Source organism: Carcharodon carcharias, chromosome 19 (assembly GCF_017639515.1).
Source record: "Carcharodon carcharias isolate sCarCar2 chromosome 19, sCarCar2.pri, whole genome shotgun sequence".
In the NCBI taxonomy this organism is placed as follows: domain Eukaryota; kingdom Metazoa; phylum Chordata; class Chondrichthyes; order Lamniformes; family Lamnidae; genus Carcharodon; species Carcharodon carcharias.
Window position 1 is genome coordinate 82,147,765 of NC_054485.1, and position 17,518 is coordinate 82,165,282.

Consider the following 17,518-nt stretch of genomic DNA (forward strand, 5'->3'; position numbering starts at 1 on the left):
TGCTGCGACTAAGCGGAATGATTCACTTGAGGTTGGCAGATGCATGTTCAAGGTTACAAAAAGGGGCCGATAAAAAAAAGAATGCCTCTTGAAAACTAATAAACAAGTTCTGCATGTGTGTTGCATAGGCAAACTCCCTACATTGTGTACTCTGGGCCTTAAACCTACTCCCGATATAAATCAATCCGACTTCTGCAAGTGAGAATATTTTAGCGAAAGCAATCTGTGGCTTCGACGAATAATGACAACGTAGAAGGGCTCGCCTGGGATTTCAATCTGCAACATCTTGCATAACTACTCCAATGTAAGTTCCCTAACGAGAATAATGCCAATGCTACTGACATTACAAACAGACGGTCGACCAACAAACAAAATCAAGGAACAGAGCCAGAATCGCAAATTCCCGCAGAGACACAAATGGATTCAGTGCACACCAAGAAGACACAATGCACAAGCACACGTAGAGTGACTTATACATAAATAGAAAGAGAGAGAGAGGAAGAGGGAGGAAAAAAGGCTGTCGCCAATTTGGCTGATTCTTTTCATATGTTTCAGAAAGAAATTTCGTGCATACATGCAGCTGAATACCATTGAGAGAAGCAAGTCACGTTCGTGAGAGGTGAATGTTATTACTCCGCGCATGGCATGATTAGGTCCAAAGGAGCTTCGTGAAATGTTCAAATTAATGCGAGACAAGGGTTGTAGTTGTCAAAATTTGGACCTGCGTGGTGAAACTCAAATGAATTTTATTCCTTCGCCTTAAGTGCTCGGCCGCGACGAGAAGCTGATGCACTTTGACGTGTTGATCCATTGAAATCGTTGAGACCTCTGCTCATATGTCTCAGATAGAAAGCTCTGCCCGATAGAAGGTTTTAATCCTCCGTTCTTGGCAGCTGTTTTAAAAGTAATAGAATTCTACCTCTCAAAAGAAACAAACTCCCCGTCGGGGAATTGAACCCCGGTCTCCCGCGTGACAGGCGGGGATACTCACCACTATACTAACGAGGAGACAACCGATGGGCGGTGTGGTGTAACTCCTACAGGAAGCGTCATAACGACACTTTTCCTGTGATTGAGGGGAATGATTCAGCTGAGGGTGGCAGATGCATGACAAAGGTGACAAGGCGGAAAAAGAGAAAGCGACAAGCAGAGAAAGACACCGCGATAGAGATGGAGAGAGGCAAGTCGAGACTGAAAGTACAGATGTTCGCGACTCCTCGGATACTGAAGCAGTCTATGCCCAAATGCAGTCAGTCCTGGTCTATATCCAGGCTTGGGCTGACAAGTGCAAGTAACGTTTGCACAACACAAGCCCCAGGCAATGACCATCTCCAAGAAGAGCGAATGTAACCATTGCCCCTTGTTATTCAATGTCATTACCATTACTGTATCTCCCAGTATCAACATGCTGGGAGTTACCATTGACCAGGAGCTGATCTGGACTTGCCATATAAATACTGTGGCAATAAAGCAAGTCAGAGGCAGGCAATCCCGAGGCAAGTAACTCACGTCCTGACTCCCCAAAGCATTTCCACCATCTACAAGAAACAAGTCAAGAGTGTGATTAGACACTCTCCACTTGCCTGAATGAGTGCAGCTCCAACAACGCCGAAGAAGGTAGGCAATATCCAGGACAAAGCAACCCACTTGATTGGCATCGGTTCCACCCCTGCTTGATTGGCATCCCATCTGCATACATTCACTCCGTCCACCACCGACGCATATTGGCAGCAGTGTGTACCATCTACAAGATGCACTGCAGCAACTCACTAAGGCTCCTTAGACAACACATTCCAAACCCGTGACTGCTGCCATCTAGAAGGACAAAGACAGCAGACATTTGGGACACTGCCAGCTGGAAATTCCTCTCTAAGCCAATCACCACACTCACTTGGAAATATATCACCGACCCTCTTCTGTCGCTGGGCCAAAATCCTGCAACTCCCTCCCTAGCAGCACTGGGTGTACTTACAACACATGGACTGCAGCAGTTCAAGAGGCAGCTTTCCAGCATCTTCTGAAAGGCAATTAGCGATGGGCAACAAATGTTGGCCTAGCCAGAGATGCCCACCTTCTATAAAAAGGAATTTTAAATCAATATGGGTATGCCTGCAGCCGGCAGAATCAGCTTCCATATATTCAAAATAATTATTTCATGCTTAGTTTTGGCAAATTGAATCACGGCAGCATCTGTGTCACAATCGGTTAGCTTGTTCGCTTGGTAGTTCGATTTCAGTCGGGGACAAATGCTTTTTGCTCTTTATGGTTCCTTGCCATACTGCTTTGTGTGTTGTGACTGCCAGATAATATTGTCACCTCTCATATTATCCATTTCGGCCGCACGCACATGTTTTATGAATGTTCGCTTCAAATAAAAAGAGAAACTAAATCCCGTCCAACCCATTAGAAGTATATTACATTATTGCGTTCAAAGGATTATCTGTCTCTCTCTCTCTCTCTCTTTGCATATAAAATTCAAACACGCCATTTTTGTGCTTATTATATCGCAGGTATTAGAGGCGAAGACAACTAATCTGAACATGTCGTATCATTTTAAGAGTGTTTTACCGGCAGCTAATGGCTAATTTTTGTTGATCGAAAATCAGAAACAATAAGTGTTCCTCTCCGCCTGTGCCGGTCCTTGACTATCGGTGCCCAGCTGTGATCACCCTGAGTGCCCCTGCCGAGCGATGCCAGTCCCTGGGTATACCTGAGTAGCTTTGCTTGTCAGAGCTGGCAAAATTTGAATGAATAACACACCATGGAAACAAGGTTTTGATAATATGTCTTTATGTCAAAGCGAAACTCACTGTCCAAACAAAACTCACTGCATTCACGGAAATGGAACTGCGTTCCCGGAGGCGGAGGGCGACTGCTTACCCTGAATATGGATCCTGACGAGATTGGCGCAGGGGAGAAAATTCGGAAGCTTTTTCAGCAGTTTAACGATGTTGTAATGAATATTGTTATTTCTTGTTACCTGTGTGGTTTTGAATGGTTTGCTGTCTACCTCAGCCATGGACATACTTAACAGCACAATCCACAGCCCTCTGAGGTAAAGAATTCTACAGATTCACCACCCGCTGAAAGAAGAAATTCCTCCTCATCTCTGTCTTAAATGGGCGACCGCTTGCTCCGAGATTATGCCCTCAGGTGCTAGACTCTCCCATAAGCGGAAACAACCTGTCAGCTCTACTCTAACAAGCTAAATAAGAATCGTATATGTTTCAATAAGGTCGCCTCTTGTTCTACTAAACTCCAGTGAGTACAGGCCCAACAATCTTACTTAGTATTATGGAATGCTCTCAGGAGTTGTTAAACTTAAATGAGAAACAAACAGGTCTAAAAAAATATTCCGAATGGATTCATACCTACTCGAATAAATGAACAAAGAATAGACAAGCATGTAAATCGATTTGAAAACAGCAGAGTCCTGAAATGAACTTGCCTTCAAAACAGAATCAAAATCTAAAGGAGCGCTGCTTTGTTTAGTGATAGTGACAAAGTCGGTCCCTCGTTGGTCCCTGGTGGTCTAGTGGTTAGGATTCGGCGCTTTCACCGCCGTGGCCCGGGTTCGATTCCCGGTCAGGGAAGTCCGCTGGATGCAGTGAGATCTGGGCCGGTCATTTGGACTGTTACAGCATCCCTTAATTGTTTTCACTACTATTCATTTACAACATTTTGCTGCACACTGAAGCAAATGCTTCCTAAATGGCCAAAGACTGCCCGTATATCAGGTGAAGCTAGATACGGCTGTAATACAAACGGAAGTTGCTGGAAAAAACCCGGCGAGTCTGACAGCATGTGTGGAGAGAAAGACAGAGAAGACAGAGTTAACGTTTTCGGACTCGAAACGGAACACACTCTCTTTCTCTCCACAGATGCTGTCAAGCCTGTTGAGTTCTTCGAGCATTTTTTCTTTTTGTTTCAGATTTCCAGCATCTGCAGTATTTTGCCTTTATCTAAATTCTAAAAAAAAATCTCGTCAGGTCTGGCAACATCTGTGGAGAAAGAAACAGTTAACGTTTCGAGTCAATATGCCTCTTCTTCGGGACAGTACTAACTGCTACATGATGTAAACATCTAACTTTTTGGCCTCGGGCCAGATAAACTACGAAGAAGCTAAAGTTCACTCACTCGCTTTTACAAACAGGTTTATAACAGCAAGGGAATCAAGGGTTAAGGGGAACAGTCAGGAAAGTGGCGTTGAGGACTATCAGATTAGCCATGATCTCATTGAATGGTGGAGCAGACTCGTTGGGCCGAGTGGCCTGCTTCTGCATTAATTCTCATGGTATTACATAGGCATTGAGAAATAACATAGGTATCCACACATCTCCTCAGTCGACAACCTGTTTCCAAATATCACGATATTATCCATAAATATATCGTGCCAAACTGATATAACCCAATACCGAGAGACCACAACAGCCACGTTAAGAACCGCTTATAAATGCCAGTTCGTGTTTGTTTTTCAGAAACGCAAAGAGAATTCATTTATATTCTTCTACAATTTTCCGTATTCCTTCTGTCATCTCGATTTGAGAGGCTACCTGTAAGAAGAGCTGGGGGATTCCATAGTTTGAATCGAAATAAGTTCCATCCTCGAACTGTGTGTGTGCAGGACACAAGAGGCCAAAAAGGAACGAAAGGGAACACTCGAAACAGAGCCCGTCAGTACGAATGTGGGAATTCCACTGAGGGCATACATTAACAGGCACCAGATGAGAAAGCAGCCTAATATTTTGTCAGTGGTGAGAAACAAGGAACCGGCTGGCAGAGAATCAAAGGGAAATTGTCTCCAAGTGCAAAACTCGCTAAATACCGGTGGGCAGGTAAAAAAAATAATTTTAAAGTCCCAAATGCTAGCCGGTCAAATCTATCGCCGCTATTAAGGAGTTAAACAAGTTCCCTCGATTCTTTTGCAACAAACAAATCCCACTGCTTCCTTCGTGCCCCATTGATTGAAATGGCGCGCTCTCTCTTTCTCTCTACTGGGCAGCCGTTGTTACAAGGGACTTGGAACAAATGAATAAGTGCCTTATGACGTCCTTACCTGAAGGAGGATATACTTCTGTTAGGGATAATGTCACGAATGTTCAGATGCAAAAGCGAGGTCAGTCGCAGACGATGGAATTCGGAAGCAAAAATAGGCAATGCTGGGAATGCTCAGCAGGAAATGCAGCATCCGTGGAGAGAAACCTAGGTAAGGCTGCAGGTCCGGGACCCAAAGGTGCTGCTTGACTTACTGAGTACTCTCAGCACTTTCTGTTTTCATATGACTCGATTCACTCTTGGGTTCAGAGGAGTGATTGAGGAAAACGAGCTCATACTCTCTGGGGTTTAGAATAATGAGTGATGATGAGAAATTTCTTCATTGAGAAGTTCGTGAATCTTTGAAATTCTCTGCCCAGAGTGTTGGAAGCGCTCAATATATTCAAAGCTGAGATGCGAAAACTATTGAATACTGAGGAGATGACGGGATATGAGAACAGTCTTGGGTTAATTCATGAGCCAGGGTTGGATGAATATTTAATTACACAAATAGATCAAGAAGAGGGAAACAGAGAGAGAAGCAGACGGGCATTCAAAACGTGTCAGATAGAGAATGCAAGACAGGGATTCTCGTCACAATTCTATCGCTTCGCTAGGTGAAAGTGGCAAAGAGCAAGTCTTCCTGAGAAACAAAGATCAGCTCAGAAAGGAGGTCAGAAAGTAAGGCGCACACAAAATAATAACAGGTTAAAATAAATAAAATTTAATACGAGGAAGTAAGACCTGAAATTATGTACTTTGTGATGGAATATTTAGTATGTGCACTATAAATGCGAGATTTTTGTGAAGTTTATATGAGCATAGAGGCCTAGGTCTCGATTTACACAAGGTTCATAATATAGTTGGAAAATCATATCGATTACTTGGGTTTATAAATCGAGAAACACCAGAAAGAGCACTGTCACGGATTTGACTGATTTTGTCGTATTTCTCGCAAAAATGTTACAGGTTAATAATAATGAGAAAAATAAAACGCGGCGGAAGAAGCAGCTTGATCGGAGTGAGCAAATAACGGGGCGTAGTCGGCAGGATTCGAACCTGCGCGGGGAGACCCCAATGGATTTCTACTCCATCGCCTTAACCACTCGGCCACGACTACTGTCTTAACACGTGCGGCATCAACAACACTAGCAAACTTTGCCACAACGATGTTGGTTCCGCTTCCGTATCAGGCCTAACCCGTCCGGCTTGTACAGGCCCCACCTTCGCCAGAAACAAACCCAGTGATCCACGAAACTAAAGCCCTTCTCCGTGCACCATCCCTTTCACCACCCCCATTCATCCTCTCAATCCTCCAATTCCTATACTCATTAGTGCGTGGCAGAGGAAGTAATCCAGAGATAACAACTTTTGAGGTGCTGCTTTTTAATCTGCTACCTAGCTCCCTAAATTCTTGTGCAGGACCTCATTCTCCTTTCTACCTATGTCCGTGGTACCAATGTGAACCACGACTTGTGACCCTTTGCTCTTCCCCTTTCGAATGCCCTGCAGCCGTTCTGCGACATCCACGACCTTGGCACCAGGGAGGCAACACACCATCCTGGAGTCACATCTACGTCTGCAGTAGCACCTGTCTGCACCCCTCACTATTAAGTCTCCTACCACTACAGCACCTGCAGCCTTACTCCTACCCGATTCTGCAGCTGATCCGTGAACTTGGCTCTGGCTGCACTCTCAGGAAGAACCTTCACCCTTACCATTTTCCAAGCCAGAGACACGATTCTTGAGTGAGATTCACTCTTGGGCTTTCCTGACTATCTGCCTGCCTCCCTTCTTCTGACTGATGGTCACCCATTCCATTTCTGAGCTCACTTCCCTAAGCTGTGGAGTGACCACATCGATAAAATTGCTATCCACATAATCCTCCGCCTCGAGGATGCACATTTGTGTCTCCAGTTGACGCTCAAACTCCGAAACCCGATGCTTAAGGCTGGTCAAGCCAGTGGCACTTCTTGCACATCCAGGCTGCAAAGAGTGTCGAAAAATTCCCACATGCTGGAAGGCCGTACTGAGCTCCCTTGCCATACTTGTTTATTTTTATTTCAAATACGAGTTCCTTAAATAGTTTTGAAACAGCAAACTGACTGACAAACCAAGCTTGCCCAATTGACACAGCAGTGACCTTGGCACTCTTCTCTGCAGCAGCAAGGCATGGACAACAGATCCCATGCTATCTCAGGCATAATCTCGGCATCTCTTGGCATCAAGGTCACTAACTGAGAGGTCGTGGAGCGTGCATTCCTTCATTGCTAAGCCAACGACGTGTGCACGCGCTGGGCCACATTCATCGGATGGATGTGGGCATGTTGGGAAATAAAAAGACTTACTTAATTCACCACTGGGTCATGTCCCCCTTGTCATCCACGCTGTTCAACTGAGGGAAGCCTAGTTACAAGGAGATGTGCAGGAGTGATATGAAGATAGCAGATATTGTCACCGACAACAGGAGACAGGCAAGGTGAGAGACAGTCGATGGCGAACTCAGGAGGCACAATGCATCGCGTTATTAAATGGGAGGCATGCTTACCTGAATTTCATAACTTTATTTTGATTGATCGAAAAACACAAAGTCAGAATTATTCGTTAAGTAGTACAGGGCTTGAGTATTGCTGGTGAAAGTGATATGTTTAAGCTTTTCGTCTTTCACTCATTAGGACACTTGCAAGAATACCAATATAAGGGGAAGGCAACAATTTATACTGTATGTGAAGGGAGTGCTGATTGGTTGGCAAGTGGCATTACCATGGTGACAGTTTACTGCCAATCATTGTTTGAAATTTTAAAAAGGCAGTTGGATCCTGATTGGTCCGAGCATTGCACCGAGGAACGAGTCATCGAATGGCAGTCAGTCATTTTCTTTAGCTCTTCAAGCGAGCTTTTGACGATCTGCCCGATTATTATCTACATGGCGCAATATTAAATTTTGCATATTAGGCTCCACCTTGAGAAACTTTGTATTGTTCGAGGTGCTATATAAATACAAGCTGTTCTTGTTGTCTATGTTTTCGAAATGCACTGGCGCTGAGTGTTGAACTGGTCTCTGTCCTTTGAGTATTGTGGTGAGGGCTTGTACAAGTCTGTGCCCTTACAGCACACTGCTGGAAGCTGTAAATTTTGCACCTTTACAATACAGCGTTCGGGAGATTGACAGGTCTGAATCCTCTCAATGCATATCTGAGGTTATAAAGAGTCTGGCCCTTCGTATGTGGTGCTGCTTAATCCCCCAGAACAACGTCATTGCAGTGCATTAATGTACTGTTAATATCTGTGTGCTAATAGCTCAGAGAATTTGCAGCTCCCTGTTTTCACAACGCAGAGCTGGCGTTTGTGAATGTCTTTGCCCTTACAGTTCAGGACTGAATGTTGCAGCAGTTTGTCTCAACACGTTGAGTGCTCGGTGTTTTGCCGGTCTATGTCGTTACGTTACAGTGCCTGGTGTTGTCCAGGTCTGTACACTGAAATGTAGTGCTGATGATGTAAGTGTTTTTGTGATTGCTGTGCTATGGTAGTTGTTGTAAATATCTGTCGTTACAATGCAGCACTGTGGTTTGTAAAGGCATATGCCCTTTCAAGAGAGGGATGGCTATTGTACAGGCGTATGTCTCTTTATGTTGCAAATCTGGGAGGTGCGAAGCACAGTTTAAAAGTGTTGTGCTGAGGTTGTGAACATACAATCATTGCATTGCCTTTGTTACAAACGCTAATGATTTCGCGTTCAATGTTCTATTAACGGTACAACTACTGTTCAATTTGCAATACCCAACTATTCCCAGCAGCGTTTTCTCATTTTTTCTATTCTTAATCTCCAACCATGCTGATTCTACTACTTGAAGTTTGTCCTAGATCCTTTCTCATTGATGTTCTCATGTCGTAATTTACTATCAGGGCGAACCCTCATTCTTTGTAATTATGTCTGTCTTGTTGAAACCTGAATTACCCTGGAATATTTATTTTCCAATCTTTGATACCATATAATTATTTCTTTGCAAAGGTATTTAGATTTCAAGCACAACTTTATTCTTTGCCAGGAGTGTTCTGAGCCCAGATTACGTGAAGCTCGTCGTAATGGACCAGCTCACTTTTCCATGAGCTCTGGTGCCATTGCCGCATGTATCGAAACCCCTTTGTTTCCCACACCACTCTTTGAGCCAATGCTTAATTTTCCAATCGATTTCACCCCATGCTAATTATCTCGTGGCACAAGTAACAATCCAGGGATGATTATTTTCCATATTCTTCATTTTTATTCCATCCTTATAGCTTAAACTCACGCAGCAGATCATTATTCCGGTCACTGGCAAACACCTGGGCCACAGAAATTACATTCTCCCCCTGCCTTTTCAAGTTCCTCTCTAGCCGCGAATAGCCGCCCTTAACCGCGGCTCTGAGCAGGCAACAGATTCTTCAGAGCTCCCGATCGTGGCTGAGAAAATGGTATCTATCCCTCTGACTGTATAATATCCTATCACCAACACATTCTTTCTGGCTTCCCCCAGTTGAACAACATCCTGCAGCATGGCGGCGTGGACAGTTTTCTCATCCACGCTATACCCCCTTTCCTCATCCACAAAGGTAGCAAGCGCCTCGTAATTGTTGGTCAAAGTCAAGGGAAGAGGCTTTCTCATCACTGTAAGTTGACTACCCATATCTGTCAGACAGGCAGTCACAAACTGCTGTCCCTGACCATTGCCTCACTATGGAGTTCTACCAAACCTCATAGAAATAATGGCACCTGGAACAAGATGTCCTGATCTCTCTCCCCCTCCCTCATGCCGTTCCATATCTGCAACTCATACTCGACCTCAGCTTCTCTGAGCCTAATTTTCTCAGCTGCAGACGCTTACCGCAGATTTGCTGATGATGGATTCCACAAATTCCCCCACGCTGCAGTTACGGTAATCACTAAGCGTAATCATTTAATTATTAAAGTAGCCGGAAATTTATTGATCCTAAAGTAATCGACTGGAGAATAAAGAAAAACACCCAGCAGACACTGGAAGCTGGAAAACTAATGAAAATGTGCGCGTCCTCCTTCTACGCACCCGACTTAACTCGTACTTCGGCACACGCAGATATCGTCGCACTCTGTGTGTTCCGTAGCCTAAGGTTCTAAAAAGACAAACAAAAAAGCGACATACTCGGAAAATAATTCACGAAGTTCGACGTACACGGAGAAAACAACATGTTAAGAATTAAAATTCCTGCAGGAAGTGTGAAGTCGCGCGCTCAGGGAGCATGAAGATAGAAATGCAGCGCCTTGTACACGGGAGGTTTACGTAAAATTAGCCGAAAGGTCTTGGTGTCCTTGCCCATAAAGTTCATTATGTGGAAAATCATCCAGGTTACGTTGCTTAATAAATCGAAGACTAGTATATAAAAGCAAAAAGGTCGAACTGGAACATTAATGGAGGTTTTCCAGATAATACGACAGTTAAAGTGAGTAAATCGGGGCAAAATTTCTGGCGAGTCGTCAATAACTGGAGATCAAGGGCAATGATTCAAATCCATTGGGGAAAGGTCTGGAGAGGTTGGGGGCAAACATGTTGTTTCCCGTTCGGGAATTGTTGGGAACTGGAACTCTCAACTGAAAATATATTGGAGGCCGATGTCATAAATAATTCGAAAACGGAGTTGGAAACGGCATTACAAAAGGCATTGCTATCACATGGTCGACCAAAAAACAAAAACAACGTAAACATCCGGAATCGCAAATATATACATAAAGAGAGGGGGTGGGGTGTAGTGGGCTTGGGGGGGGGGGGGGGGGGCGGGGTGAGCGGGTGGTCTGGTTGGGGGGGGGGGGGGGGCGGTGGTGGGTGTGGTGGCATGGGTGGGGGGAGGGAGAGAAAGAGAGAGAATGTGCTGGGTTTGGGGGGAGGGGATGTTGTTGCCGCGGCGGCGGCGGAGTGGAAGAAGCCTATCGCCTATTCTTGCGTTGTGAAGTTTCGCAAATACACGCGTCTGAATAAAATTGAGAAATGCAGCTGATGTTTTTGAAAGGTGTGTTGAGGCATGATTGATTCCAAAGGAACTTCGTGAAATGTTCAAATTAATACGACAAAAGGGCCGCAGTTGGAAGAATTTGCTGTTGCGTGGTGAAACTCGAATGGATTTTCATTCCATTGCTTGAGCATTCGGCCGTGACTGCAGCCTGAAGCACTTTGACAAGTTGATATTAAAATGGTACTGATCTCTGTTCACATCTCAGAAAGAAAGCTTCTCCTCTTGAATATCCATAATCATCCGTTCTTCTAGGCAATTGTTTTAAAATAAAGTTGCACAAGGAAATGAATACAACTCTTAACAACATAGCAACCAAACTGAATTGGACCGCGGTCTACAGCGTAACAGGAGAGGACACCAAGCACTTTACTAACGGGAAATCGACAACAGGTGCTCCCGTACATTTCTCACAGAACGCGTCGTAACAACAATTGTGCTGAGACTAAGCGGAATGATTCACTTGAGGTTGGCAGATGCATGTTCAAGGTTACAAAAAGGGGCCGATAAAAAAAAAATGAATGCCTCTTGAAAACTAATAAACAAGTTCTGCATGTGTGTTGCATAGGCAAACTCCCTACATTGTGTACTCTGGGCCTTAAACATACTCCCGATATAAATCAATCCGAGTTCTGCAAAGGAGAATATTTTAGCGAAAGCAATCAGTTGGCTTCGACAAATAATGACAACGTAGAAGGGCTCGCCTGGGATTTCAATCTACAACATCTTGCATAACTACTCCAATGTAAGTTCCCTAACGAGAATAATGCCAATGCTACTGACATTACAAACAGACGGTCGACCAACAAACAAAATCAAGGAACAGAGCCAGAATCGCAAATTCCCGCAGAGACACAAATGGATTCAGTGCACACCAAGAAGACACAATGCACAAGCACACGTAGAATGACTTATACATACATAGAAAGAGAGAGAGAGGAAGAGGGAGGAAAAAAGGCTGTCGCCAATTTGGCTGATTTCTTTCATATGTTTCAGAAAGAAATTTCGTGCATACATGCAGCTGAATACCATTGAGAGAAGCAAGTCACGTTCGTGAGAGGTGAATGTTATTACTCCGCGCATGGCATGATTAGGTCCAAAGGAGCTTCGTGAAATGTTCAAATTAATGCGAGACAAGGGTTGTAGTTGTCAAAATTTGGACCTGCGTGGTGAAACTCAAATGAATTTTATTCCTTCGCCTTAAGTGCTCGGCCGCGACGACAAGCTGATGCACTTTGACGTGTTGATCCATTGAAATCGTTGAGACCTCTGCTCATATGTCTCAGATAGAAAGCTCTGTCCGATAGAAGGTTTTAATCCTCCGTTCTTGGCAGCTGTTTTAAAAGTAATAGAATTCTACCTCTCAAAGGAAACAAACTCCCCGTCGGGGAATTGAACCCCGGTCTCCCGCGTGACAGGCGGGGATACTCACCACTATACTAAATAGGAGACAACCGGTGAGCGGTGTGGTGTAACTCCTACAGCAAGCGTCCTAACGACACTTTTCCTGTGATTGAGGGGAATGATTCAGCTGAGGGTGGCAGATGCATGACAAAGGTGACAAGGCGGAAAGAGAGAAAGCGACAAGCAGGGAAAGACACCGCGATAGAGATGGAGAGAGGCAAGTCGAGACTGAAAGTACAGATGTTCGCGACTCCTCGGATACTGAAGCAGTCTATGCCCAAATGCAGTCAGTCCTGGGCTATATCCAGGCTTGGGCTGACAAGTGCAAGTAACGTTTGCACAACACAAGCCCCAGGCAATGACCATCTCCAAGAAGAGCGAATGTAACCATTGCCCCTTGTTATTCAATGTCATTACCATTACTGTATCTCCCAGTATCAACATGCTGGGAGTTACCATTGACCAGGAGCTGATCTGGACTTGCCATATAAATACTGTGGCAAAAAAGCAAGTCAGAGGCAGGCAATCCCGAGGCAATTAACGCACGTCCTGACTCCCCAAAGCATTTCCACCATCTACAAAAAACAAGTCAAGAGTGTGATTAGACACTCTCCACTTTCCTGAATGAGTGCAGCTCCAACAACGCCGAAGAAGGTAGGCAATATCCAGGACAAAGCAACCCACTTGATTGGCATCGGTTCCACCCCTGCTTGATTGGCACCCCATCTGCATACATTCACTCCGTCCACCACCGACGCATATTGGCAGCAGTGTGTACCATCTACAAGATGCACTGCAGCAACTCACTAAGGCTCCTTAGACAACACATTCCAAACCCATGACTGCTGCCATCTAGAAGGACAAAGACAGCAGACATTTGGGACACTGCCAGCTGGAAATTCCTCTCTAAGCCAATCACCACACTCACTTGGAAATATATCACCGACCCTCTTCTGTCGCTGGGCCAAAATCCTGCAACTCCCTCCCTAGCAGCACTGGGTGTACTTACAACACATGGACTGCAGCAGTTCAAGAGGCAGCTTTCCAGCATCTTCTGAAAGGCAATTAGCGATGGGCAACAAATGTTGGCCTAGCCAGAGATGCCCACCTTCTATAAAAAGGAATTTTAAATCAATATGGGTATGCCTGCAGCCGGCAGAATCAGCTTCCATATATTCAAAATAATTATTTCATGCTTAGTTTTGGCAAATTGAATCACGGCAGCATCTGTGTCACAATCGGTTAGCTTGTTCGCTTGGTAGTTCGATTTCAGTCGGGGACAAATGCTTTTTGCTCTTTATGGTTCCTTGCCATACTGCTTTGTGTGTTGTGACTGCCAGATAATATTGGCAAACATTGTCACCTCTCATATTATCCATTTCGGCCGCACGCACATGTTTTATGAATGTTCGCTTCAAATAAAAAGAGAAACTAAATCCCGTCCAACCCAATAGAAGTATATTACATTATTGCGTTCAAAGGATTATCTGTCTCTCTCTCTCTCTCTCTTTGCATATAAAATTCAAACACGCCATTTTTGTGCTTATTATATCGGAGGTATTAGAGGCGAAGACAACTAATCTGAACATGTCGTATCATTTTAATAGTGTTTTACCGGCAGCTAATGGCTAATTTTTGTTGATCGAAAATCAGAAACAATAAGTGTTCCTCTCCGCCTGTGCCGGTCCTTGACTATCGGTGCCCAGCTGTGATCACCCTGAGTGCCCCTGCCGAGCACTCGCTGAAAGAAGAAATTCCTCCTCATCTCTGTCTTAAATGGGCGACCGCTTGCTCCGAGATTATGCCCTCAGGTGCTAGACTCTCCCATAAGCGGAAACAACCTGTCAGCTCTACTCTAACAAGCTAAATAAGAATCGTATATGTTTCAATAAGGTCGCCTCTTGTTCTACTAAACTCCAGTGAGTACAGGCCCAACAATCTTACTTAGTATTATGGAATGCTCTCAGGAGTTGTTAAACTTAAATGAGAAACAAACAGGTATAAAAAAATATTCCGAATGGATTCATACCTACTCGAATAAATGAACAAAGAATAGACAAGCATGTAAATCGATTTGAAAACAGCAGAGTCCTGAAATGAACTTGCCTTCAAAACAGAATCAAATCTAAAGGAGCGCTGCTTTGTTTAGTGATAGTGACAAAGTCGGTCCCTCGTTGGTCTCTAGTGGTTAGGATTCGGCGCTTTCACCGCCGTGGCCCGGGTTCGATTCCCGGTCAGGGAAGTCCGCTGGATGCAGTGAGATCTGGGCCGGTCATTTGGACTGTTACAGCATCCCTTAATTGTTTTCACTACTATTCATTTACAACATTTTGCTGCACACTGAAGCAAATGCTTCCTAAATGGCCAAAGACTGCCCGTATATCAGGTGAAGCTAGATACGGCTGTAATACAAACGGAAGTTGCTGGAAAAAACCCGGCGAGTCTGACAGCATGTGTGGAGAGAAAGACAGAGAAGACAGAGTTAACGTTTTCGGACTCGAAACGGAACACACTCTCTTTCTCTCCACAGATGCTGTCAAGCCTGTTGAGTTCTTCGAGCATTTTTTCTTTTTGTTTCAGATTTCCAGCATCTGCAGTATTTTGCCTTTATCTAAATTCTAAAAAAAAATCTCAGCAGGTCTGGCAACATCTGTGGAGAAAGAAACAGTTAACGTTTCGAGTCAATATGCCTCTTCTTCGGGACAGTACTAACTGCTACATGATGTAAACATCTAACTTTTTGGCCTCGGGCCAGATAAACTACGAAGAAGCTAAAGTTCACTCACTCGCTTTTACAAACAGGTTTATAACAGCAAGGGAATCAAGGGTTAAGGGGAACAGTCAGGAAAGTGGCGTTGAGGACTATCAGATTAGCCATGATCTCATTGAATGGTGGAGCAGACTCGTTGGGCCGAGTGGCCTGCTTCTGCATTAATTCTCATGGTATTACATAGGCATTGAGAAATAACATAGGTACCCACACATCTCCTCAGTCGACAACCTGTTTCCAAATATCACGATATTATCCATAAATATATCGTGCCAAACTGATATAACCCAATACCGAGAGACCACAACAGCCACGTTAAGAACCGCTTATAAATGCCAGTTCGTGTTTGTTTTTCAGAAACGCAAAGAGAATTCATTTATATTCTTCTACAATTTTCCGTATTCCTTCTGTCATCTCGATTTGAGAGGCTACCTGTAAGAAGAGCTGGGGGATTCCATAGTTTGAATCGAAATAAGTTCCATCCTCGAACTGTGTGTGTGCAGGACACAAGAGGCCAAAAAGGAACGAAAGGGAACACTCGAAACAGAGCCCGTCAGTAAGAATGTGGGAATTCCACTGAGGGCATACATTAACAGGCACCAGATGAGAAAGCAGCCTAATATTTTGTCAGTGGTGAGAAACAAGGAACCGGCTGGCAGAGAATCAAAGGGAAATTGTCTCCAAGTGCAAAACTCGCTAAATACCGGTGGGCAGGTAAAAAAAATAATTTTAAAGTCCCAAATGCTAGCCGGTCAAATCTATCGCCGCTATTAAGGAGTTAAACAAGTTCCCTCGATTCTTTTGCAACAAACAAATCCCACTGCTTCCTTCGTGCCCCATTGATTGAAATGGCGCGCTCTCTCTTTCTCTCTACTGGGCAGCCGTTGTTACAAGGGACTTGGAACAAATGAATAAGTGCCTTATGACGTCCTTACCTGAAGGAGGATATACTTCTGTTAGGGATAATGTCACGAATGTTCAGATGCAAAAGCGAGGTCAGTCGCAGACGATGGAATTCGGAAGCAAAAATAGGCAATGCTGGGAATGCTCAGCAGGAAATGCAGCATCCGTGGAGAGAAACCTAGGTAAGGCTGCAGGTCCGGGACCCAAAGGTGCTGCTTGACTTACTGAGTACTCTCAGCACTTTCTGTTTTCATATGACTCGATTCACTCTTGGGTTCAGAGGAGTGATTGAGGAAAACGAGCTCATACTCTCTGGGGTTTAGAATAATGAGTGATGATGAGAAATTTCTTCATTGAGAAGTTCGTGAATCTTTGAAATTCTCTGCCCAGAGTGTTGGAAGCGCTCAATATATTCAAAGCTGAGATGCGAAAACTATTGAATACTGAGGAGATGACGGGATATGAGAACAGTCTTGGGTTAATTCATGAGCCAGGGTTGGATGAATATTTAATTACACAAATAGATCAAGAAGAGGGAAACAGAGAGAGAAGCAGACGGGCATTCAAAACGTGTCAGATAGAGAATGCAAGACAGGGATTCTCGTCACAATTCTATCGCTTCGCTAGGTGAAAGTGGCAAAGAGCAAGTCTTCCTGAGAAACAAAGATCAGCTCAGAAAGGAGGTCAGAAAGTAAGGCGCACACAAAATAATAACAGGTTAAAATAAATAAAATTTAATACGAGGAAGTAAGACCTGAAATTATGTACTTTGTGATGGAATATTTAGTATGTGCACTATAAATGCGAGATTTTTGTGAAGTTTATATGAGCATAGAGGCCTAGGTCTCGATTTACACAAGGTTCATAATATAGTTGGAAAATCATATCGATTACTTGGGTTTAAAAATCGAGAAACACCAGAAAGAGCACTGTCACGGATTTGACTGATTTTGTCGTATTTCTCGCAAAAATGTTACAGGTTAATAATAATGAGAAAAATAAAACGCGGCGGAAGAAGCAGCTTGATCGGAGTGAGCAAATAACGGGGCGTAGTCGGCAGGATTCGAACCTGCGCGGGGAGACCCCAATGGATTTCTACTCCATCGCCTTAACCACTCGGCCACGACTACTGTCTTAACACGTGCGGCATCAACAACACTAGCAAACTTTGCCACAACGATGTTGGTTCCGCTTCCGTATCAGGCCTAACCCGTCCGGCTTGTACAGGCCCCACCTTCGCCAGAAACAAACCCAGTGATCCACGAAACTAAAGCCCTTCTCCGTGCACCATCCCTTTCACCACCCCCATTCATCCTCTCAATCCTCCAATTCCTATACTCATTAGTGCGTGGCAGAGGAAGTAATCCAGAGATAACAACTTTTGAG

General features: G+C 44.3%; 4 non-coding genes across 4 annotated transcripts; 1 reads left to right on the top strand and 3 right to left on the bottom strand.

Moving 5' to 3' along the window:
• Nucleotides 1-936: 936 nt before the first annotated feature.
• trnad-guc lies at nucleotides 937-1,008 on the bottom strand. Its single transcript has one exon. It is a non-coding gene; the product is annotated as a tRNA-Asp (tRNA).
• Nucleotides 1,009-3,521: 2,513 nt separating this feature from the next.
• Nucleotides 3,522-3,593, top strand: trnae-uuc. Its single transcript has one exon. It is a non-coding gene; the product is annotated as a tRNA-Glu (tRNA).
• Nucleotides 3,594-6,072: 2,479 nt separating this feature from the next.
• Nucleotides 6,073-6,154, bottom strand: trnas-aga. Its single transcript has one exon. It is a non-coding gene; the product is annotated as a tRNA-Ser (tRNA).
• Nucleotides 6,155-17,180: 11,026 nt separating this feature from the next.
• On the bottom strand, nucleotides 17,181-17,262 carry trnas-aga. Its single transcript has one exon. It is a non-coding gene; the product is annotated as a tRNA-Ser (tRNA).
• Nucleotides 17,263-17,518: the final 256 nt, after the last annotated feature.